General features: G+C 37.8%; 1 protein-coding gene across 12 annotated transcripts in view; it reads left to right on the top strand.

Moving 5' to 3' along the window:
* The window catches only part of GSK3B (glycogen synthase kinase 3 beta), a 262,572-nt gene that overhangs the window by 16,794 nt on the left and 220,659 nt on the right, over nt 1–25,119 (top strand). The window lies entirely within an intron of this gene.

The following is a 25,119-nucleotide window of genomic DNA, read 5'->3' as shown; positions in this document are numbered from 1 at the left end:
CTCTGTATATTTGACCTTTTTTTGAAAAAGATTTCACATATAATTGAGATCGTGAAATATTTTTCTTTCTGTGTATAGCTTATTTCAGTTAATGTCCTTCAGCTCCATACATATGTGTATACACACACACACACACACACACACATACACACACACACACACTGAAGTTTAACCATTTGTCCACTGATGGACACCTAGGTTGTTTCCATATGTTGGCTGTTATGAATAATGCTGTAGTGAACATGGGAATGCAGGTATCTTTACAAAGTGATGATTTCATAACGTTTTGTGTATACCCAGAAGAGTAATTACTGGGTCATACGATAGTTCTATTTTTAGTTTCTTTAGAAACCTCCATACTGTTTCCATAGTGGCTGCACTAATCTCCATTCTCACCAATAGTGTACGGGGGTTCTCTTTTCTCTACACGTTTGCCAACACTTAATCTCTTATTTTTTTATTTTTACTTTTTTGATAATAGCTATCCTAACAGGGGTGAGGTGGTATCTCATCGTGGTTTTGATTTCCATTTCTCTGATGATGAGTGATGAGCACCTTTTCATATACCTGTTGGCCATTTTTTATGTCACCTTTGGGGAGGTGTCTGTTCACCTCCTTTGCCCATTTTTAAATTATATGTTTTCTTACTGTTGAGTTGTATGATTTCTTTATAAATCTTGAATATTAACCCCTTATCAGATATGTGGTTTGCCAATAATCTTTTCCCAATCTGTAGGTTGTCTTTTTATTTTGTTGTTTCCTTTGCTGCGCAGAAACTTTTTAGTTTGATGTAGTCTCATCTATTTTTACATTTGTTTCCTGTGTTTTGGTGTCATGTAAGAAGTCATTGCCAAGGCCAACTTCAAGGAGATTTCTCCTTATGTTTTCTTCTAGGAATTGTATGCCTTCAAGTCTTATGTTTAGATTTTTATCCATTTTGAGTTGGTTTTTGTGTCTGGTGTAAGATGAGAATTCAGTTTCATTATTTTGCATGTGGAAATCCATTTTTCCCAGCACCATTTATTCAAGAATTGTGTTGTCTTGGTGCCTTTGTTGAAAATTAGTTGACTGTCTGTGTTTGGATTTGTTGCTGGGCTCTCTATTCTGTTGCACTGTTCTGTGTGTCTGTTTTTATGGCAGTACTAAACAATTTTGATTATGGTTGCTTTGTAACTTAATTTTAACTCAGGAAACATGAAGCCTCCAACTTTTTTTTTTTCCCTCAGAATTGCCTTGTTCAGAGTCTGGTGCTTCCATGTGAATTTTAGGATTGCTTTTTCTACTCTTGTGAAGAATGCCATTGGGATTTTGATAGGAATTGCATTGAATCTATATGTTGCTTTGGGTAGTATGGTAATTTTAACAATATTCTTTTGATCCATGAGCTTGGAATTCTTTCCATTTATTTGTGTCCTCTTCATTTTCTTTCATCAGTAGTTTTCGTTTTCAGTGTACAGGTCTTTCAACTTTTTGGTTAAATTTATTCCTAAGTATTTTGTTTGTTGATACTAACACAAATGGAGCTGTTTTCTTAATTTCTTTTTCAGCTTGGTCATTATTTGTGTATGGAAATGCCGTGAATTTTTTATGTTGATTTTATATCCTACAACTTTACAAAATTAATTTATTAGATCTAACAGTTTTTCGTGTGGTCTTTGGAGTTTTCTATATATGGGATCATGCGATCTGCAAATAGAGGTAATTTTCTGATTTGGTTAACTTTACTTTTTTTTTTCCTTTTTCTTGTCTAAATGCTCTTGATTTAGACAAGCTCTTCCAGCACTTCTAGTACTCTGTTGAATGGAAGTGGTCAGAGTGGGCATCTTTGCCTTGTATCAGGTCTTAGAGGAAAAGTTCTCCGTTTCTCCCTGTTGATTATGTTGTTAGCTGTGGGTTTTTCATAGATGGCCTTATTATGTTGAGGAACTTGCCTTCTATTTTTAAACTGTTAAAGAGTTTTTATCAAGAAAGTTTAACTTTGTTGAATGCTTTTTCTGTCAGTTGATATGATTATGTCATTTTTCTTTCAGTCTCTTAATATATCACATTGATTCATTTGTGTATGTTAAACCAGCTTTGGATGCCCATATAAATCCCACTTGATCATGATGTGTAATTTTTTGATATGTTGTTGAATATGACTTGCTAATATTTTATTGAGGATTTTTGTATCATCAGTGTTCATCAGAAATATTGGCCTGTAGTTTTCTTTTCTTTTTTTTTTTTTGAGACGGAGTCTCGCTCTGTCACCCAGGCTGGAGTGCAGTGGCGCGGTCTCGGCTCACTGCAATCTCCACCTCCCGGGTTCACGCCATTCTCCTGCCTCAGCCTCCCGAGTAGCTGGGACTACAGGTGCCTGCCATCATGCCCAGCTAATTTTTTGTATTTTCAGTAGAGACGGAGTTTCACTCTGTTAGCCAGGATGGTCTCGATCTCCTGACCTCATGATCCACCCACCTTGGCCTCCCAAAGTGCTGGGATTACAGGCGTGAGCCACCACGCCCGGCGTTATTTTCTTGTAATGTTTTTGTCTAGTTTAGGTATCAAGGTGATGCTGGCCTTATCAAATGTGTTACAGCTCTATTATTTGGAAGAGTTTAAGTAGTATTGGTATTCTTGAAAAGTTTGGTAGAATTAAGCTGTGAAGCTATCTGGTCCTGACCTTTTCTTTGTTGGGAGGTTTTTAATTACCACTGGTTCAATCTTTTTGTTTGTTACGGGTCTATTTAGGTTTTCTATTTTTTCCTGATTCAACCTTGGCAGGTTGTACTTTTCTAGGTATTCCTTTCCTCTGAGTTATCAAATTTGTTGGCATGTAATTGTTCATAATGGTTTCTCAGGGCTGGGCGCGGTGGCTCATACCTGTAATCCCAGCACTTTGGGAGGCCAAGGCGGGTGGATCATGAGGTCAGGAGTTCGAGACCAGCCTGACCGATATGGTGAAACCCCATCTCTACCAAAAATACAAAAATTAGCCAGACGTGGTGGTGTGCATCTGTAATCCCAGCTACTCAGGAGGCTGAGGCAGGAGAATTGCTTGAACCTGGGAGGCGGAAGTTGCAGTGAGCCAAGGTCATGCCACTGCTCTCCAGCCTGGGTGACAGAGTGGAACTCTGTCCAAAAAAAAAAAGGTTTCTCATGACCCTTCTTATTTCTTTTCTTTCTTTCTTTTTTTATTTTCTTTTTTTTTTTTTGAGACAGGTCCTCACCCTGTTACCCAAGCTGCACTGTAGTGGTGCGATGTATGTTCACTGCAGTCTCAATTCCTGGGCGCAAGTGATCCTCCTGCTTCAGCCTCCTGAGTGGTACTACAGATATGTGCTACAACGCCCAGCTAATTTTTGTATTTTTTGTAGAGACAGCGTTTCACCATGTTGCCCAAGCTGGTCTTGAACTCCTGGGCTCAAGTGATCTATCCACCTTGGCCTCCCGTAGTGCTGGGGTTACAGTCGTGAGCTACTGCACCTGGCCAACTCTTTTTATTTCTGAGGCATCTGTTGTGATGTCTCCACTTTCATTTCTCATTTTGTATATTTGAGACCCCTCTCTTTTTTTCTGTAGTCTAAGGGTTTGTGGATTTCATGTTTTCAAAAAACCAACTCTTTGTTTTACAGTTTTTCTCCATGGTTTTTCTATTCTCTATTTTAAGCAACTTGTTTGTATCTTATTTAATCTTCATCACAGTCTTCTAAGGCAAATTGAATTTTTAAATGAGGAAACTGAGGCTTTCAGAGCTTTACACAGCCAGCAAGATGCATAGCCGTACTTTGAACCTGTTCTTAGTTGCTCCACTGTATGGCCTTTATAATTTGGAAAGATATAATTGGAAAGAATAAGATAATTGCCTGAAATTGGAAGACTTAAGGTTCCTTAGGGTAAGGCTTAGGAACTTTTACTTTTTGTAGTGTTACTTATGGAGGAGAAAGTAATTGTCAGTCATATATACGTAAAGTTTATTTTATTTTAAAATAAAAATTTTAAGAGCAAATACCTTGCTTTTAAAACTGATCTGGCTAGCTATAAAACAGTGGCTGTAAGAGATGGGTAAAAAGTGTAGTTGAAATCCGTATTGCAAAATCAGTTTTGAACCCGAGCTCCTATCCTTTTCTTTTTTTCTTTGAGATGAGGTCTTGCTCTCTTGCCCAGGCCGAAGTGCTGTGGTGTGGTTGTGGCTCACTGCAGCCTACCTTCTGGGCTCAGGTGATACTCTTGCCCCAGCCTTTCAGTTAGCTAGGACTACAGGCCCGCACCACCATGCCAGGCTAATTAAAAAAAAAATTTTTTTTGTAGAGGTGGGATCTCCCTATGTTGTCCAGGCTGGGCTCAAGCAATTCTTCTGCCCTGTCCTCTCAGAGTACAGGGATTGTAGATGTGAGCCACAGAGCCCAGCCAGGAGCACCTTATCTTTAACAGATGAAACTGAATGTTAGAGAAGTTAAGTAACTCTTGCCAAGGTTTCATAACCAACAGGTGGCAGAGCCTGGATTCCAACCCAGGTAATTTAGTCTAGAGCTCTTATTCTTAACTGCTTTACTGTCCTAAGAGTATGGGAATGTACAGAAATGGAGCCTTGCTACTTCTGGTAACTTGAAGGCACAAATTTTGAGCTCAGTTAACATATCATAGTTTGATTCAAGGCAGAACAGAAGTGTTACACTTCATCTGCCTCTGTCCTTATTATTTCCCATGGTTATTGGTCTCAATAATTTTTGTTGTTGTTTTATATTATTCTTGCGCTAGAAAATCCTTTGTACTTAGTTATCATTTAATAAATGATGAATGTTGAAAAATAAGCCAGAAATGGAAAACTTTGAACCTTAAATATAGAAACCAAATTGTAATACATAGTTGATAGTCATGTTTTTCTTTTTAAGAAGTATTTTTATAGTGTTTGAAGATAGTTAATTATTATTATTATTTTTTTGAGACTGAGTCTTGCTCAGGCTGAAGTGCAGTGGCACGATCTCAGCTCATGGCAACCTCTGCCTTTTGGGTTCAAGCAATTCTTCTGCCTCAGCCTCTCGAGTAGTTGGGATTACAGGCACGTACCACCATGCCCGGCCAATTTTTGTGTTTTTAGTAGAGACAGTGTTCTCTACCATGGCGAACCACCTGTTCGCCATGTTGGCCAGAGTGGCCTTGAACTCCTGACCTCACGTGATCCTCCTGCCTCAGCCTCCCGAAGTGCTGGGATTACAGGCGTAAACTACCGCGCCCGGCCGAACATAGTTTAAATATTAATAGAAAAGGTTGATTTATCGTTTTCATGAGTTGGAGAAAATTTTCTGTGCCTCTGAATTGAACTTTTCTTAGTTGATGAGTGTTTTAAGTGTCAGATTACAGTGAAATTCTGTGATGATACAAAAATTCAGATATAGTGTAATTGACTCTCATCCTCTGCCATGCCTATTGCCTGCAGGTCGGGGCCAGGCTGACATTTCATTTTTAATCATTGACTTAATATTCAGTAAGTAAAACTGATATGTGAACTTTTCCCTCCCTTTCCCTTCTATTCTGTAGCTGGAAGACTAATGGAAAAACACAGTTTTCTGTTAACTTTGCAATAAGCCCTGTGTTTCATGTACTAATAGTTGGATTTTTTTAGACACCACTTAAAAGAGTATATCTGGGTTCTTAATGTAATGGCAGTGGTCCCAAACCCTTTTGCCACCAGGACTGCTTTTGTGGAAGACAATTTTTCCATGGACCAGGGTGGATGGTTTTGGGATGATTCAAGTGCATTTCATTTATTGTGCACTTTATTATTATTACATTGTAATATATAATGAAATAATTATACAACTCACCATAGTGTAGAATCAGTAGGAGCCCTGAGCTTCTTTTCCTGTGACTAGACAGTCCTATCTGGGGGTGCTGGGGAGACAGTGATAGATTATCAGGCACTAGATTCTCATAAGGAATGCGCACCTAGATCCCTCGCATGTGCAGTTTACAATAGAGTTCACGCTTCTATGAGAATCTGATGCTGCTGCTGATCTGACAGGTGGCGGAGCTCAGGTGGTAATGTGAGCGAGCAGTGAGGAGCCGCTGTAAATACGGATGAAGCCTTGCTGGCTTGCCTGCTGCTCACCTCCTGCTGTGCAGTCTGGTTCCTAATAGGCCACAGAAACCCCTGATGTATAGCATTTAATATATACAATACTCATATAACCAGAGATACTTAATTGTCAGCTCAACTATATGGAATTAAGATGGGAACTAGATAGTAGATAAAAATGTGCACTAAGGAACTAAAAGAGTGATCACAGAATCTGAAGTAAAGTTGTTGTTGTTTTATTTAATCTATGTGAAAATTCTTTGGCCAGTGTCTCCCGTGGTAGTTACTCTAAACGATGTTGTGCTGTAATAAGTAGTCTGTGGCCAAAGTTTGGGAAATGCTGCTTATAGCGTCCCTCAAAGAACTGATATTCTTTGGATCAGACTTTGGAAGCTCTGGCTTAGGTATATTTGGACCTTGCTTTTATTTGAGAAGAGGAGGAAGCAAACATTTAATGAGGATTTGCTCCACTGGGTCTAAGTGGTATCTCCATTTCGCAGACATGGAGTCTGAGTCCCTGCTGGTGGGTAAAGGACACAAAATTAATAATGAGGCAGAACTCGGAATGGATCCTTAATTTTGCCGATTCCTAAGTTTTTGCCCGTTTGAACTACATTGGCACTGTGTGATTATAATGAACTGCTGTCTATTAGATTTTACTCCTTAGGAACAGCTATTTGGCAATATATACAAGGAAAAGACTAAGCTGCCCTACTTAGGGAAGAAGAAAAGGATAATAAATTGACTGTTCGACACAGGTTCCACGTCATTGCTTTGTATATTAATAGATGAACTCTGCGTGTTTCTAGAGTGAAATATTTCAGACACCACTGTAAAGTAAAGTGCTTTTTGAGTGAGATTTGATACCATCTTTAGATATTCCATACATTTTTTTTTCTGACATTGTAGGACCATTCTAGTCTCATCTGTGATCAAGTATAGTAGAGCTTAGGTAAGATGCTAACTTTTTATAGCTTCGTTTTCCTTATCTAGAAGTGGTGATAGTAACTGCCTTTCTGAGTGTTTGTGAAGCAGGTAATTATGCTTGTAATATGCTTAGCACAGGGTCTGGCACGTAGTAATCTTAACTGCTATTATTATTAGCAGTAATAACAATACCAAGGCTTAGGTTGGGTTGTTACCTTTCTATATCCTCTTGTATTTTTTTTTAAACTGTTTTATATATAGGATGGTTATAAGGAAAGTCTCAATGTTTTTTCCTTTTTTTTTTCTTTTTTCTTTTTTTAGATGAAGTCTTGCTCTGTCCCTGGGCTGGAGTGCAGTGGTGCAATCTTGGCTCACTGCAACCTCCACCTCCTGGGTTCAAGTGATTCTTCTGCCTCAGCCTCCCCAGTAGCTGGGACTACAGGCACACACCACCACAACCAGCTAATTTTTGTATTTTTAGTATAGACAGGGTTTTACCATGTTGGCAGGATGGTCTTGATCTCTTGACCTCGTGATTCACCCACCTCAGCCTCCCAAAGTACTGGGATTACAGGCGTGAGCCACTGCTCCTGGCCTTCCCCCTGTATTTATTTAAGGAAAAATCATCACCAGATGCATTTTTAAAGTAATAGAAATTCCATCTTAAGTATATTTTATAGGGCGTTAAGAAAGTTGGAGTCGTCACTAGGGATCTGGCAGTTTTTAAGTGAGTATTCGTAATCAGCACGTGTTGACCTAGCAGGTGCCTTTAAAGTTTTGTTTGTGTTTAATGTGAAATGTGTATTTTCAATAGATGTGATGTTTGTATACTTAAATGTTTTTAGACTGCATTTTTTTTTTCCAAAAACTGTTTTCAGGCTAGTCTGTATGCAGTGGCATTCTGGTTTGTATTGACCATTACGTATTGAGTATTTAATAAAATGTTCAAATATGAGGGACATACCATATTATGGTGAGATGTGAAGATTGTCCCCCATGCCCCCAACTGGGTTGTCCACAGCTGTATTTAGTAGAGTTAACTTAAATGATCTGAGATACTCTTCAAAAATTTGAATAGCTATTTGGGACCATTCAGTACCATTAAGGCTATTAACTGTAAATTGAGTTAAGCAGAATACTGTATGTTTTAGTTTTTTCTTCAGTTTTTATTCTTCTCAATTTTGAGGAAGTTGGGGAGAGAAACTTTTCCCCAACTCTGAAAAATTTTCTCTTCCTTCCTTGTTATTTCCTGCTTTGAAATAGCCCAGGTCATTGGGACTTCTGAGAACATCAGATAATATTTACAGCTTGAGGTAGAGTGATTTTCATGGGAAACTTTTTCTCATAAAGTAAAATACTCTTTGTCCCTGCCAGGACATTTTTAGAGGAGCAACAGGCAGCCCCTCACTACTTTGTCATTAACCAGAGTAAGGGAAGGGAAGAATGAGTGACAGCTTTCTTCTTTTTCCTTTTCTGCCTCTTGGCTCCCTTTCCCTTTCCTTCCTTTCCTGTTACCCTTACATCTCTGTGGGTTCTGAATTTGGATTTCAGTAGAATGGCGTAATTTTTATTATACTTTTTAGGGAAACTTGTGCTCCCAGAGGGTGAATACTTTTTTCCATTTTGGGGTTTTAATTTTTACATCAATTTTAAATTAAGAAGTTTTCAATTATATAAAACTAGATAGACTAGTTTAATAAACCACTGTATCTCCATCACCTATTTCTATAATTACATGGTCAATCATATTTTATCTATACCCTTACTACTGACCCCAATTTATTATTATTATTGTTATTATTTATTTTTTGAGACAGGGTCTCGCTCTGTCACCCAGGCTGGAGTGCAGTGGCATGATCTCGGCTCACTGCAACCCCTACCTCCCGGATTCAAGCGATTCTCCTGCCTCAGCCTCCCGAGTAGCTGGGATTACAAGTGTGCGCTAACACGCTGGCTAATTTTTGGATTTTTAGTAGGGATGGGGTTTCACCATGTTGGCCAGGCGGGTCTTGAACTCCTGACCTCAAGTGATCTGCCCTCCTTGGCCTCCCAGAGTGCTGGGAATACAGGCACGAGCTACCTACTGCTCCTGGCCTCCCAATTTTTTTTTTTCCCCGAGACGGAGTCTCACTCTGTCACCCAGGCTGGAGCGCAGTGGTGTGATCTCGGCTCACTGCAACCTCCGCCTCTCCGGGTTCAAGGTATTCTCCTGCCTCAGCCTCTGAGTAGCTGGGATTACAGGCGCATGCCACTACACCTGGCTAATTTTTGTATTTTTTTTTTTTTGTATGTTTGTATTTTGTATTTTTAGTAGAGACAAAGTTTCACCATGTTGGTCAGGCTGGCCTCGAACACCTGACCTCGAGATCCACCTGCCTCGGCCTCCCAAAGTGCTGAGATTGCAGGCTTGAGCCACCGTGCCTGGTCCCAAATATTTTAAAAGCAAATTTCAGACATCATATGATGTTTTTGGAAAGTACTATTTGTTTCTAAAACATGAGGATGCATAAGACAGAGAAATAGAAGTACAGCACCATGTTTTCACCTTTTAAAAATTAAAGAATTCTGTAACATCAGATCCAGTCAGTGTTCACATTTGTGTGATTGTATCTTTTTTTTCCTTAAAAACATGGTTTGTTTTTTACTTGGGATTCAAAACAAGGTCCGTAGCATTTGGTTGCTATTTTTTTTTTTTTTTTTTTTTTTGAGACTGAGTCTGGCTCTATCGCCCAGGCTGGAGTGCGATGGCCGGATCTCAGCTCACTGCAAGCTCCGCCTCCCGGGTTCACGCCATTCTCCTGCCTCAGCCTCCCGAGTAGCTGGGACCACATAACTTTCCTTTCAATTGGTAATATTTTTTCTTTAACTCTTTTCCTTGCCATTTATTTATTGAGGAAATCAGATCATTTGTTTTTTGGAATTTCCCATATTCAGGGTTTTGCTGATTGCATCTCTGTGGTTATATAACAAGCTCCTTTATTTCTTATATTTTCTGCAAATGGTTGGTTAGACTTTTTAGTCATGCTTTATTGCATGGTACTGAATACAGGTGATCCCCAATTCATGATGGTTCAACTTATGATTTTTTGACTTTATGATACTGCAAAAGTGATATGCATTCAGTAGAAGCTGTACTTTGAAATTTGATGCAAAATTCTTTATGATAACTTCGTTACAGAATTTTATGTTAGGTCTTTGTGTTAGGTGATTTTGCCCAACTATAGGCTAAATTAAGTGTTGGATCATGTTTAAGGTAGGCTAGGCTAAACTATGATGTTTGGTATTTTAGGTGTATTAGGTACATTTTCAACTTACAGTATTTCCATTTTACAGTGGATTTACTGGATGTACTCCATTGTATGTCAAGGAGCATCTGTATTTCCTATTACATAACATCAGGTGTCATGTGATGTCTAGTTCCCTCTCTTTTTTTTGTGATGTTACAGTTGATTACTGCATCTGTTCTTTTGAAGTGATCCTTTATGTGTTAAAAAGTTCCCCATCAGTCTTTCACCTGTTCTCTGTAACAGTCATTTATGATCATTGTCTAGAAAAGCTTGTCCAATTCCCAGGCCACATGTGGCCCAGGACAGCTTTGAATGTGGCCCAACACAAATTTGTAAACTTTCTTAAAACATGAGATTTTTTACAATTTTTTTTTCTTATCAACTATCATTAGTATTTATGTATTTGTGTGGCCCAAGACTATACTTCTTCCAGTGTCACCCAAGGAACCCAAAAGAATGGACACCGCTGGTCTAGATCAAGGTTTCTGCAAACTACAGCTTATAGGCCAAATATGATCCACTGCTTATGTTGTAAATAAAGTTTTTTTAGGATGTAGCCACACTTGTTCCTTTATGTATTATCTATAGCTGATTTTCAGATACAATGACAGAGTTAAGTAGTTAAGGCAGACTGTGTGTCTTGCAAAGCCTGAAATGTTTACTATCTGGCCCTTTATGGAAAGTGTGCTGACCCCAATCTAGATCATTATTTCATTAGAGATAGCCAGTGGTGATATTCTATCATTCATTTTGTATTTTGTAGCTGGAATTTTTCTGTGAAGAAGAATTTACCTCAATTTTATTATTATCCTGAGAAAAAGCAGAATAAGTCTTGATTCTTTAGCATTTGACAGAGTGAGGTGTTTTCTTTTTTTTAAAGTACGTATTTATATGAACCCCCAGTTTTGAGTATGTTTGATGTTTTAATCTGTTACATTCTCTTTAATTGTCAAATTGTTCCATTTTTGCCAATGTGAGCCCCATCCTGTTGGCTGTTTTATCTTTCCATATAACCTCAGTAGTCTTTGGTAATTCTGTTTTCTAGTATGACAAGATGTTCCAGGCTCATCTTGTACATCATCTGTCTTAGATATCTAGAACCACTCATTACTCTAATGGGTTCTGATTCCTTTTAGTGGGGAATAGTATTTAGAGACCACAGTTTGAGTGTTTGTTGCTCTGGGTTGGTGGTTGTTTTTAGGATCTTTTAGTGGACAGAGCTAGGGTGTGGTTATATGTCTGTGTGATTTTTTTTTTTTTTTTAGATGGAATCTAGCTCTGTCGCCCAGGCTGGAGTGCAGTGGCGCAATCTCAGCTCACTGCAAGCTCCGTCTCCTGGGTTCACGCCATTCTCCTGCCTCAGCCTCCCGAGTAGCTGGGACCACAGGTGCCTGCCACCACGCCTGGCTGATTTTTTGTCTTTAAGTAGAGATGAGGTTTCACCGTATTAACCAGGATGGTCTCGATCTCGTGACCTCGTGATCTGCCTGCCTCGGCCTCCCAAAGTGCTGGGATTACAGGCGTGAGCCACCATGCCTGGCAGTCTGTGTGATTTTTTAAAAAATTGTGTTAAAATGCATATAGCATTGAATTGACTATTTGAACGATTTTAAAGTGTACAATCGTTAATATATAAGTGCATTTACCATGTTGTGCATCTATCACCAATTTGTTCAAGAGCTTTTCCCTATCCTGCAAGGAAACCCTATATTCTTTAAGTAGTTACTCCCCATTTCCCCCCGCCCCAGACCTGGCATTAATTTGCTTTCCAACTCTGTGTATTTGCTTGTTCTGGACATTTGATATAAATGGAATCATACTTTATGTGACCTTTTGTGTTTGACTTTTTTCCACTTAGAATAATGTTTTCAAGGTTTATTCCTGTTTAGCATGTATAAATACTTCATTCCTGTTCATGGCTGAATAATATTCCATTGTGTGCATATACTACATTTTGTTTATTCAGTTGATGGACGTTTGGATCGTTTATGGCTTTTGGCTATTGTGAATAGTGTTGCTGTGAACATTTGTGTACAAGTTTTTGAACACCTGTCATTTCTTTTCTAGGTCTATACCTGATAATGAAATTGCAGGGTCATATGGTATTTCTATGTTTAATTTACTGGGGAACTGCCAAACTGTTTTCCATAATGGCTGCACCATTTCACATTTCCTCCAGCAGTGTAGTAGGATTCCTCTTTCTACACATCTTCTTTAAGCCTTATTTCTATTTTTTAATTATTGCTATCCTGGTGAGTATGAACTGTTATTTCATGGTGGTTTTGATTTGCATTTCCGTAATGACTATTGATGTAGAGCATCTTTTTAGGTGCAAACCACCATTGTTGGTGGTTTGTGTATCTTCTTTGGAGAAACGTTTATGTAAGTTCTTTATCTTTTAAAAATTGGATTGTCTTTTTGTTATTCAGTTTTGAGTGTTCTTTATATATTCTTGATGCTTCACCCTGTCAGATATTATAACTTCTCCATTCTGTGGGTTTTTTCATTCTCTTTTTAGTGCCCTTTGATGCGGAAAGTTTTAAATTTAGGTGAAGTTGAATGTTCCTGTTTTTTTCTCTTCTTGCTTGTGCTTTTGATATCATATCTGAAAAGAGCATTGTCAAGTCTAAGGTCATGGTTTACCCATATGTTTTCTTCTAAGGGGTTTGTAGTCTTATTTCGTATATTTAGGTCTCTGATCCATTTTGAGTTAATTTTAGTATATGGAGTAAGATAAGGGTCTTGTTGTACAAACTCCATTTGTTGAAGAGTTTATTTTTTTTCCCCGTTGTGTGGTGTTGGCACTCTTATTACGCATCAGTTGACCATAGATACATGGGTTTATTTTTGGATGCACAGTTCTTATTCCATTGATCTATATGTCTGTCTTTATGCCAGTACCACACTGTCTTGATAACTGTAGCTTTGTCATAAATTTTGAAATCAGTAAGTCCCCCAACTTTGTTCCTTTTCAAGATTGCTTTAGGTATTTAGGATTCCTTACAATTTCATATATATTTTAGGATTGCCTTTTTCTTTTCTGCAGAAAAGGCCTTTGGGATTTTGGTAGGGATTGAGTTGAATCTGTATATCAGTTTGGATATTGACATCTTGACATGTCTTTGTATCCTTGAATACAGGATTTCTTTTCATTTATTTAGGTTTTCTTTAATTTTCTTTAGCAATGTTTTGTAGTTTTCAAGTCTTGTACATCTTCAGTTAAATTTATTCCTAGTGTTTTTTTATTTTTATTTTTGGATACTGCTGTAACTTGAATTGCTTATTAGTATCCTTTTCAGATTGTTTATTGTTGTGTATAAAAATTCTGATTTTTATGTGTTGGTCTTATATTCTGCAACTTTGCTAAATTTTGGAATTTTTTTAAATGAGAAAACACACTGTGATTCATATCAATACTTCCAAATCCGATTTTGTTTCAAGATTAAGGGTTTAGGGTTATAAGGTTTTCTCTTTCTTAGCTTTATACTTTTTTTCTCTTATGCTGGAAATTTTGAGAATAACGAATTGCTTTATTATTTATATTTATACATATGTATATTAGTATTTCTGAAGTTATTGTGAAAAATGATTATTATAAAACAATAATTCTTTGCAATTAGTATAATAGGGAGGTACAGTTAAGTTGCTTTTTAATCAATTAATTATTTATTTAATTTTTTTGGGACAGACTCTCACTCTGTTGCCCAGGCTGGAGTGCAGTGGCACAATAGTGGCTCACTGTGACCTCTGTCTCCTGGGTTCAAGCAATTCTTATGCCTCAGCCTTCCGAGTAGCTGTGATTACAGACGTGCACCACCACGCCCAGCTAATTTTTGTATTTTTGGTAGAGGTGGGGTTTCGCCGTGTTGACCAGGCTGGTCTCAGACTCCTGAGGTCAAGTGATCTGCCTGCCTTGGCCTCCCAAAGTGCTGTGATTTTTTTTTTTTTTTTTTTTTTGAGACAGAGTCTCACTCTGTTGCCCAGACGAGTGCAGTGGTGCGATCTTGGCTCACTACAACCTCTGCCTCCCGGGTTCAGGTGATTCTCCTGTCTCACCCTCCCAAGTAGCTGGTATTAACAGGCACCCGCCACCGCACCCTGCTAATTTTTTGTATTTTTAGTAGAGAAGGAGTTTCACCATGTTGGCCAGGCTGGTCTTGACCTCCTGACCTCAGGTGATCTGCCCACCTTGGCTTCCCAAAGTGCTGGGATTGCAAGCGTGAGCCATCTCGCCCGGCCAGCACTCTAACATTTTTATTCAAACAGTTCCATATTGATGGACATTAGGGTATTGCGTAGGGAAATTTTGATGGGACCAGATACTTGGTTCCTGTGGCACTTAAACTTTAAAATATTTTATTTTCATTTTTATCATAAAGATATTTTACCACAGATACTCAAAACAGTATAGAAGTGCACATAATAAAAAGTTTAAATTGTTCTCTGATTCCTGTCTGCCCACTTTTCCTCTATTCCTATCTCCAGAAGTTACTACTAGTTAGTACAAGACTTTTCATTAAAGGTGTATACAGCATTTATACACTGTGAATGCTTTTTAAACAAAATTGAGATCATATTATGAATATTCTGCAACTTAATATTTTAAACATAGCATTATTAGTTGAGCTTTTAAGTTTGGCTAATGAGAAAAGATTCCTGAATATAAATAAGATTTTAAAAAATGATTTTGAGCCTTTTTTTCTGTGTCATTAATACTACATACATATTTTGTGCATGTTTGTGTGTATGTATGTGTGCTTCCTAAATCTTACAGTATTGTAATCTGCATTAAAGTCCAGAAAGTAGTGTATATATTCCTCTTTACTTTCTCTGTAGGCTCAAAGTTATGTTTGGAAAGAAATTGAGAAAACTTTTATTGTTATAATTGATTATGGTTTAATACTAAAAGTAAATCCAGATAAAGTTGAGATGCCTATTAACCAACAGAGTTGAATGTAAGTTCCATAAAAGCAGGGAAAAACCTGATCTTTTTCATCACTGGGTCCCTAGCACCTAGGACAGCGACTACCTCCTCATTCTTCCCATTCTTTGTATTTGTTTTATGTTTTACTATATAAATTATGACTGGATCATACCACTCAAACTGTTCTGAGTACTTTTTTCACTTGTCAGTATATCATAGATATGTTTTCATGTCAATACTTAAGTATCTGTTCTTTTAAATGAGTCTATTAATGGTGATACTATAGATTACATAATTAGGCAGTTTTAAGACTTTTAATTTGAACTCCTTTTTTCCCCGTAGACTTTGGCATTAATGTTTTGTCCTTAAATATCAGTGGGAGATACTAAGTTGAGAGTTATGGTAGATGGAGTGAGAGTGTATAACTTGCTGTATATTTTTGAAGCAAACGTATTGAATGGTGGTACATGTAACATGCTTTAAACAAGTTTAATATGTGATTTTTCTGACTGAATATATTGGAGTAGTTCACTTTAAAATATTTTTGGCGAGGAATTCACATGAAGAGGAATACAAAGAGTCAACATGTAAAAGAATGTTTAATTTAGTATAGTTAAAGAAACAAAAATAAAATGAGATAAAATTATACTCTTTGACCCCCAAATTGTTAAAAATTAGAAATACAATACTCAGTTACTAACAAGGGTTTCAGGAGGTGTGTTGCTGAAGGATAATAAATTCATATATTGCCGGAAATGGTGACTTATGCCTGTAATCCCAACAGTTTGGGAGGCCAAGGCGGGTGGATCACCTAAGGTTGGGAGTTCGAGACCAGCCTGACCAAGGTGGAGAAGCCCTGTCTCTACTAAAAGTACAAAATTAGCTGGATGTGGTGGCACATGCCTGTAATCCCAGCTACTCAGGAGGCTGAGGCAGCACAATTGCTTGAACCCAGGGCCCAGAGGTCGCAGTGAGCCGAGATTGCGCCATTGTACTCTAGCCTGGGCAACAAGAGCAAAACTGTCTTAAATAAATAAATAAATAAATAAAGTAATAAATCATATATTCTTTCTGGAGAGCAGTTTGGAAGAGTTTCAGAAATTCTACTTATAGGACTTTAAGTAAAATAAATTAAGGATATGCCCACAAACTTAGATATACATGACTGTTTATGAAAAATGTAATCCTGGAACTAATAACAATAATAGTGTCTAAATAGTGTTTCTTTTGTGCCAGAGATTACATTTGTTTAATCTTCTTAACAATCCTATGGTATTTACACAGTAAGATTATAAGTGATGATGATGTAGAATATTTTACATTGAAATAAATTGATAATAGTGAAAATAGCACATTTCAAAGGAGTATGTGCAGTGTATTTTCAGAAACTGCAACAGAATCTAGAGAATAATTTGTGAGAATATGCTCCAGAATATTTAGTAAATTATAATCCTGTTATTCAAATATATTTTCTTTTTGCTATCTTTATTTTCTAATTTTTCTACAGTAACAGTATTGTTTAACAAGAAACCTAAGTTGTTTTTTAAAATATCCTCTGATTTTATAAAATAATTTATTTCTAGATGCCTATAAACAGTAAATTCCTCAAGCATCTTTAAAATAGAGATTTAAATTGTTACTAATGGAATTCTAAGCAACAAATGGAATTCGAAGCACACAAAATGGGGAATTGAAATGTCCTTGAACAGCCTTTGATTTCTGACAATTTGATGGTGTTTTTTTGGTGATAGAAATGGAAAGAGTAGAAAGTGAAGGCTAAGCATCTAAAGTTTGAAGCCTGACAACAGAAAAGTGACAAAATATTTTAAATGTTTATTTGTGGTTGCTGGCAATGAAGCATTACCGTAAATAAATAAATAAATAAATAAATAAATAAATAAATGGACAGATTGACTGACTTGCTACATTTTCAGGGTGTTGCAGTCGGGTGTTTTCTTTTTCCCAGTTGAAACTTAGTAACTCATATTTATTGTTTAACCCTCCTAAGAATTGGTTTCTTTCAAATCATCGGAGTCTTTCTGTCCCAAGATTTTCTTTTTCTATTTTTTTTGAAGCCGGGTCTTGCGCTGTCACCCAGGCTGGAGTGAAGTGGGGCAGTCAAGGCCTACTGCATTCTAGACTTCCCAGGCCCAAGCAGTCCTTCTGCCTCACAGCCTTCCAAGTAGCTGAGACCACCGGTGTGTGCCACCATGCCTGGCTAATTTTTTAATTTTTGTAGAGACGGGATCCCCCTGTGTTGCCCAGGTTTTTCTTGACTTCCTGGGCTCACGTGATTCTCCCGCCTCTGCTCCCTAAGTGCTGGGATTACAGGGGTGAGCCACTGTCCCTGGCCAAGACTTTCTGTCTTGCTCCTACCCTTTTCAAGAATTGAAAAAATTAGTTCCAGATTGCTATTAATGTATCTGGTCTATCTAGGTCTGATACCTGTGTTAGTTTAATGTAGTATTGCCTTTAAGACCTCGTTAAAATGTTTTTCTTAGGCCTTCTTTTACACCTTTTTTAAAAAATCGGCAGCTGTTCTCCTTGACCCTGCATTTTCCATTTCCCTTCTGCGCTATATTTTTCCTTCTAACACTTATCACTTTATAATGTATAATAGATGTTGTTTATCTGTGTCTATTCTTCTCCCCTCCCTCTTTCCACTTTTGAGATATAAGCACCGTTAATGCAGGAAGTTTTGTTTCTGTGTAGTTCATTGTGTATTCCCAGAGTTCAGGGTAATGCCTGGCATATAACAAGATTTCAGTAAATTTTTTTTTGAATAAATGAATAGTAGGCACTCAGTATTTGTGGAATGATTGGATGTTCTATTTGGTTGATGAAAGTGAAATTTATTCTAAGTGTTTACAGAAGAAGGTTAGGGTTCTCTAGCTGTTTCGTAGTATGGCTATTTCATTGTAGCTCTAGTAATAGAGTTAAATTTATAGGCAGGTTGGAATTTCAGAACTTTGCCCCGGTACATGGTAGGTGCTTATTAAATATTGCTAAATGACCTAGCTTGCTGTGAGATTCTGGCCTAATTGGCATAGCCTTTTGGGTAAGGGAGTTGGACTACGATTTCAGAGCTCTCTTGCTTTCTCACTGACTTTAAGATTCACCTCCAGGGACTTTGTGTTTGTAAGTATATTCCTTTGGAATTCAGGAGTTATAAAAAAGTGAACTGGATGAAACTTGCTGTAGGATTACTTTTTTGGAATCAAAACAGTTGTTGAATGTTAATTAGCACCACAGCTTTGTGTGAAGACTTTTAGACTTGAGTAATAATGCGACTCATTATTAAGGAGACAATGTGTGTTAGGTGTTCCAAGGCTTCCACTTTTATTCATCCAGCACTTAAAGCCGACTATATGCTAGGCATTCTGCTAGAGTCCTAAAGATACAAAAGTCAAATAGGGCAGTAATGAAGAGAAGAAGATAAAAATGTTTGTTCCAGAGTGCTGCTTTTTGAGGTCTGGGGTTTCCCAAAAGGCAGGGGAATTTATTTTATTGAGTATTTTTTGTTTTGATTTAAATTAAAAGTGAATATGAGCCATTAACTACTGATAATATGTTTAATCAGAACATAATTTAATATCAGTTTGCTCTTGAGTCAGTATGTATGTATGTCTTTTTTAAGGAATTAGCATTTATTGAGTATTATATCTTACACTCTTGACACACATTCTTTTTTTTTTTTTTTTGAGACAGAATCTTGCTCTGCCACTCAGGCTGGAGTGCAGGGGTGTGATCTTGACTCACTGCAACCTCTGCTTCCTGCGTTCAAACAATTCTGCCTCAGCCTCCCGAGTAGCTGGCACTACAGGCGCATGCTGCCATGCCCGGCTAATTTTTGTATTTTTAGTAGAGACAGGGTTTTGCTGTGTTGCCCAGTCTGCTCTTGAACTCCTGAGCTCAGGTAATCTGCCCGCCTTGGCCTCCCAAAAGTGCTAGGATTATAGGCATGAGCCACCGTGCCCAGCTGCATTATTCTTTTAACATAGTCCTCATAATAATCCTGAGGGAGAGGCATTATTACCTGTATTTTACAAATAAGAAAATTGAGTTTAGAGAAGTTAAGTAATTTGTTTAAGGTTTACAGCTTTGTAAGTTGTGGATTTCAGGCCAGGTTTTTTTTTGATACTAAAGTACATTAACAGCAAGACATGCTAAAGATTACTGCATCTTGAGACGTAAGAATTTCTGTATATTTACTCTCAGGAGACTCTATAACGCCACCATCCAAGATTAGCAACTAATTGCCAGCAGTGACATGTGGCTATTAAGCCCCTGAAGGTTGGCTAGTCCAAATTGAGACTGGCTGTAAGAATAAAATACACAACAGATTTGGAATATTTAGTTTGGAGGGGAAAAACTCAGTAAGTTTTGTATTGATTACTGAAATGATATGATTTATATTTTTACATAGTAGTTAAATAAAATATATCAACAACATAAAAAAGTACATTAACTTTGTGATGCTTCTCAAAGGAAGTTGTTGCAGTTTTTTTTCTTTGTTTATAATGTTAAATAACAAGATGTATTGAATTTGAAAACTGTACTGTAACTGTTCCCCCCAAATTGAATCTTTGACTTTTTAACCAGAGTATTTAAAAGTACCTTTTTTCTTACTAAATAAAATATTTTTATTGTAGCAAGAAATACAAGAGTGGTGGAAAAGAATAAAGAGAAAGAAGAAAAGATAGCTGGGATAGGGAGAGAGAGATTTTGACTGATCCCCTGTTGATCCTTTGATGTACAGGTGGTATTTAACATAATACAGTTTGGGCTTCCGACTCTCTGAGAACTGGAGTCAAATCTGGGCTCCACTATTTAATGGGTTAATGATTTGGTGTTTTCATGTTTTTGGGGTAAGTTACTTACTCCGGTTTTGCAGATGAGAGAACTGAGATTTAGAGATGTCAGCCTGTGTCATAGGGTTTTGAAAATTAAATGTGACAAGGCATGTAAAATGCTTGGAACATACCTAAAATTCTTAGGCACATCCTAGTTCTTTGCACATAGCTATGTTATTTTTTCATAAAATGAGTCAACAAAAATTATAACTGCTTATTTTGAACTTTTAATATGTATCTATCTACAGAAATCAAAACATTTAAAATTATCAGATGATAACTAATACACACAATGGAATGCTATAATATATTCAATATCCTCTTCTAGCTAGACATTTAATTTTCAGTTTTCTTTTTTGCAGTTAATGAAATGCATAGGTGAATATTTTCGTAGCAGAACTTTACCTATATTCTTATCTGATTAGGGTAGAGTTGGTTGGTTGAGGAGTATGTTTACTTTAAAGATTTTTGACCCATTTTGCTGAATTGCCTTCTAGAAGTTCCTAGTCATATTACTAGGATTTACATGTAATCCTAGAATTTATCTGGCCACCTGTTTTTCTACATTCTTACTAAATTAGATATTATAATTTTAAAAAGTTATTGTTGATTTAACCACTTTTAATTTTTACATTGCTTTGATTGCTAATAAGTTTGAAGGTTCTTTCTCTTTTTCTTTTTTTTTTTTTTTTCCTTTGGGACGGAGTCTCGCTTTGTCCTCCAGGATGGAGTGCAGTGGCGCCATCTCGGCTCACTGCAAGCTCCGCGTTCCGGGTTCACGCCATTCTCCTGCCTCAGCCTCCCGAGTAGCTGGGACTACCCGCCACTGCGCCCGGCTAATGTTTTTGTATTTTTAGTAGAGACGGGGTTTCTCCGTGTTAGCCAGGATGGTGTCGATCTCCTGACCTCGTGATCCGCTGGCCTTGTCCTCCCAAAGTGCTGGGATTACAGGCGTGAGCCACCGCACCCGACCTTCTTTTTTTTTTTTGAGACAGAAACTTGCTCTGTTGCCCAGGCTGGAGTGCAGTGGCGCCATCTTGGCTCACCGCAACCTCTGCCTCCTGGGTTCAAGCAATTCTCATGCTTCAGCCTCCCGAGTAGCTGGGACCACAGGCATGAGCTACCTCGCACTGCTAATTTTTGTATTTTTTTAGTAGAGACTGGGTTTTGCCATGATGTCCACGCTGGTCTTGAGCTCCTGGCCTCAAGTGACTCACTTGCCTCGGCCTCCCAAAGTGCTAGGATTACAGGCATGAGCCACTGTGCCCAGCCCCTGAAGGTTATTTTTCTACGGGTATATTGGCCCCTTGTGTATTATGCTGTTTTCCCATTAGTGTTTCATGTCCTCATTCCCATTTTGGGGGTATTTGTCACTCTTCTGGCTTTGTGGTCATGCTCAGAGAAACTTGCTCTTCCTTAAACTATAGATTGGCAGTTTTTAAACTTCTTGCTCTCAGGACTCCTTTGTACTCTTAAAAAACTATTGAGAATCTCTGCCAGGCACAGTGTCTCATGCCTGTAATTCCAGCACTTTGGGAGGCCAAGGTGGGGGGATCACTTGAGGTCAAGTTCGAGACCAGCCTGGCCAACATGGTGAAACCCTGTCTCTACTAAAAATACAAAAATTAGCTGGGCAGGCTGGTGCACGCCTGTAATCCCAGCTACATGGGAGGCTGAGGCAGGAGAATCACTTGAACCTGGGAGGTGGAGGTTGCAGTGATCCGAGATTGCACTAGTGCAACTCTAGCCTGGACAACAGATTGAGACTCCCTCTCAAAAAGCCAAACTATTGAGAACCTCAAAGACTTTTGTTTACTCCGTCTCAAAAAAACAAAACAGTTGAGAACCTCAAAGACATCTGTAAGGATCTTTGCCATCTTAGAAATCAAAAGAGACATTTAAAAAAATACTTTGTTAAGATATGGTAAACCATTTACATGTTAACATTTTTAATGAAAAGTATATTTTCCAAAATAAAAATTACCAATAAATTTTTCATTTTTGCCAGTCTCTTGCTTAATAAAAGGTATCTGGATTCTGTATATGCCTCTGCATTTAATCTGTTGCAATATCACACAATGTGTACCGTCTGGAAAAGTTGATTGTATAATCAGGAGAGAATGGGAGTTAAAAAGGCAAATTATATTATTATGAAAATGGTTTTAACTTTGTGGGCTTCCGAATGGGTTGAAAGATCCCAAGACTACAATTTGAGAACCACTGATATAAATAATCACTCATATATTTTCCTTTTGTGTTTTTATGGCTGAATTTAAATTCAGAATAAATTCTAGTATAAATTTTCTAATTTCTCCCCTCTCCTGCCCACCCTCTCCAATTGGCTAATATCCTTTGTGGAAAGATCCATTTTCATGTAAATAATTGAATGACTAGGATGAAACAGTAGACATATCTGCTTTTTCTGAGTTGTTACTGAGAAGCTAACTGTTCATTGAAAACAGTAGTCTTGGCAGTCTTTCCTTAATGTTGTATCTCTATTTTGGTATATTCCCTTATTTTCTTGATGGGTTCTCCCCCCGCCCCGCCTGTAACTCCCAGTTTTACAACAAATTGCCCTAAAATCTTAAAGATTTTTTGTTCATACTGATTGTAGCATTTTGCTCTAAATATTGCTTCCTCCCTGATTTAGAAAGTGATTTAAAATGTACATAGAAGCATAAACCATAAAAGAATATTTTGTCACTTTGAATATGAAAAGTGATATTGATATACTATTATTGCTGTACTGTGATGGATTATATCACAGGTTATGGAGGTTATTTCAATATTGAAAAAATGCTAGTTGACTATACATAAATTCCTGCACCATTGTTAATAAATTATATTCTTTTTGATATGTTACTTAGCTTCTTGGGACCCTTTACTCACTAGACTTTTATTGACAGCTGTGTGTGTTCCAAAATAGAGTTAGATAAAAAGAACAAGACACATTTTTTTCTAACTTTGCAGGTTGATAGAGAAATACACATGTTCTGTGATAAGTATTATAGCCACAAACAAGAATATTATGGGAGGGCCTAGGCAAGATATTGTTAAGAAGTGATGGAAGAATGAAGGAAAGGGAATTGATTTGAAAAGATTAAGGTTGTACAATCTTCCTTCAGTAGTTGATGATTTCTTTAGGTTTCTGAGTCCAAGGGAGAGAGGAGGAGGAGTCAGGAAAGACTCCCAGCTATTTGTCTTGGAAGACCAGATGGATACCAGTGTTTATCAAAATGTGGAATAAACCCTACTTTCAACAAAACAAAACTCCTTACACATACTACACTTTCCAAGATGCTGTGTTGTTGTTTTCCAAGATGAATTCAATTGTGGGCATGTTAGTTTGAGGGACCTAGGGTGGAGATTTGTGGAAGCCATTTGGAGAGCTATCAGGAGACTTGTATGAGCTGATGAGCAGTGTAGCATAAGTAGGTGAATGGAATGCTTAAGATCATCCTTTGAGAATTTTTAGCAGGATAAGAGAAGATGGTCGTAGACCCTCTGATAATTGAGGGACAGGCAGAGAAAAATAAATTCAGCAAAACGTAATCAGAAAAGAAAAACAGAAGGGTCAGGTTGTGTTGGAGGCAAGTGACCAGTTTAAAGAAAGAAGAAGGGTAGGGGAGAGAGGGATCTGAAATGTTAAGTCCTGCCTAAAGGACAAATAAAATCTGAAAAGTGTTTATTAGATTTAGGAATTAGAAGCCATTGATGACTTTGGAAAAAGCAACTAAACTGGGAAGTTGGGTATAGAAGCTGGAGAAGTAGGGGATATAGAGGTGAGGAAGTGGAAGATGGTGAATATTGACTATTGTTTGAGAAGTTTGCCTATGAAGCTGGTGGGGTACAGGTTAAAAGTGAGCAAGCAGGGATTTGAAAATGTTAATGTTCTAGGGAAGGAGAGAGAGAGGAGGGAATGAGAGATTGAACTAAGAGGATAAAATACCATTATCTTGAACTTTCTAGAGAAATGTTTTTTATGCTTTTTGTTTGTTCTTTTTGTGAAAATTGTTCTAAGGTATTTTTAGATAAAGCTGAGTATCTTTTTTGATACCTTTATGATATTTCAGCTACCATGAATATCAGTTATTGTACTACCCTATTGAAGAATATATTAATAGCAACAGTCCCATTCTAAAATACAACAGTTTAGGGCTGTATTTGTTCGTTTTCATGTTGCTGATAAAGACATACGCGAGACTGGGTACTTTATACAGAAAAGAGGTGTAATGGACTCACAGTTCACATGGCTGGAAGGCCTCGCAATCATGGTGGATGGCAAGGAGGAGCAAGTCACATCTTACGTGGATGACAGCAGGCAAAAAGAGAGCTTGTGCAGGGAAACTCCTCCTTATAAAACCATCAGATCTTGTGAGACTTACTCACTATAACGAGGACAGTACGGGGAAGATGTGCCCCATGAGTCAACGTGGGTCCCTCCCACAACTCGTACGAATTTTGGCAGCTACAATTCAAGATGAGATTTGGGTGGGACACAGCCAAACCATTCAGGGGCCATTTAATATAATTATATAGTAGATTTTTAATAGCCAGTTTTATCTTTTCCTTGTGTATGCACATGTGTTTTGCCCGTTAACTCATTGATGTGGTTGGTCCTAGCAGTAGTAGTCCCTGTTACTACAAATGTGCTAAGTAACTGTGACTGGGAAATCCACGTTACCAAATTGTTGAAATTATTCTTTGAATGAAATTACTGACAGTATTTTAATCAGTAGATTGAAGGTCTGGGGATTACATCTATAAAGTGTACTCTGTGATATATATAGTTTTCTTTTTCTTTTCTTTCTTTTTTCTGTTTTTTTGAGCTAGTGTCTCACTCTGTCACCCAGGCTGGAGTGTAGTGGCGCGATCTGGGCTCACTGCAACCTCCGCCTCCTGGGTTCAAGTGATTCTCCTGCCTCAGCCTCCTGAGTAGCTGGGATTACAGGCTCCCACCACCACGCCTGGCTAATTTTTGTATTTTTAGTAGAGAAGAGGTTTCACCATGTTGGCCAGGCTGGTCTCAAACTCCTGACCTCAGGTGATCCACCTGCCTCGGCCTCCCAA

The sequence above is a fragment of the Papio anubis genome, chromosome 2 (genome assembly GCF_008728515.1).
Source record: "Papio anubis isolate 15944 chromosome 2, Panubis1.0, whole genome shotgun sequence".
In the NCBI taxonomy this organism is placed as follows: domain Eukaryota; kingdom Metazoa; phylum Chordata; class Mammalia; order Primates; family Cercopithecidae; genus Papio; species Papio anubis.
This window is presented reverse-complemented; position numbering and strand designations above follow the sequence as displayed.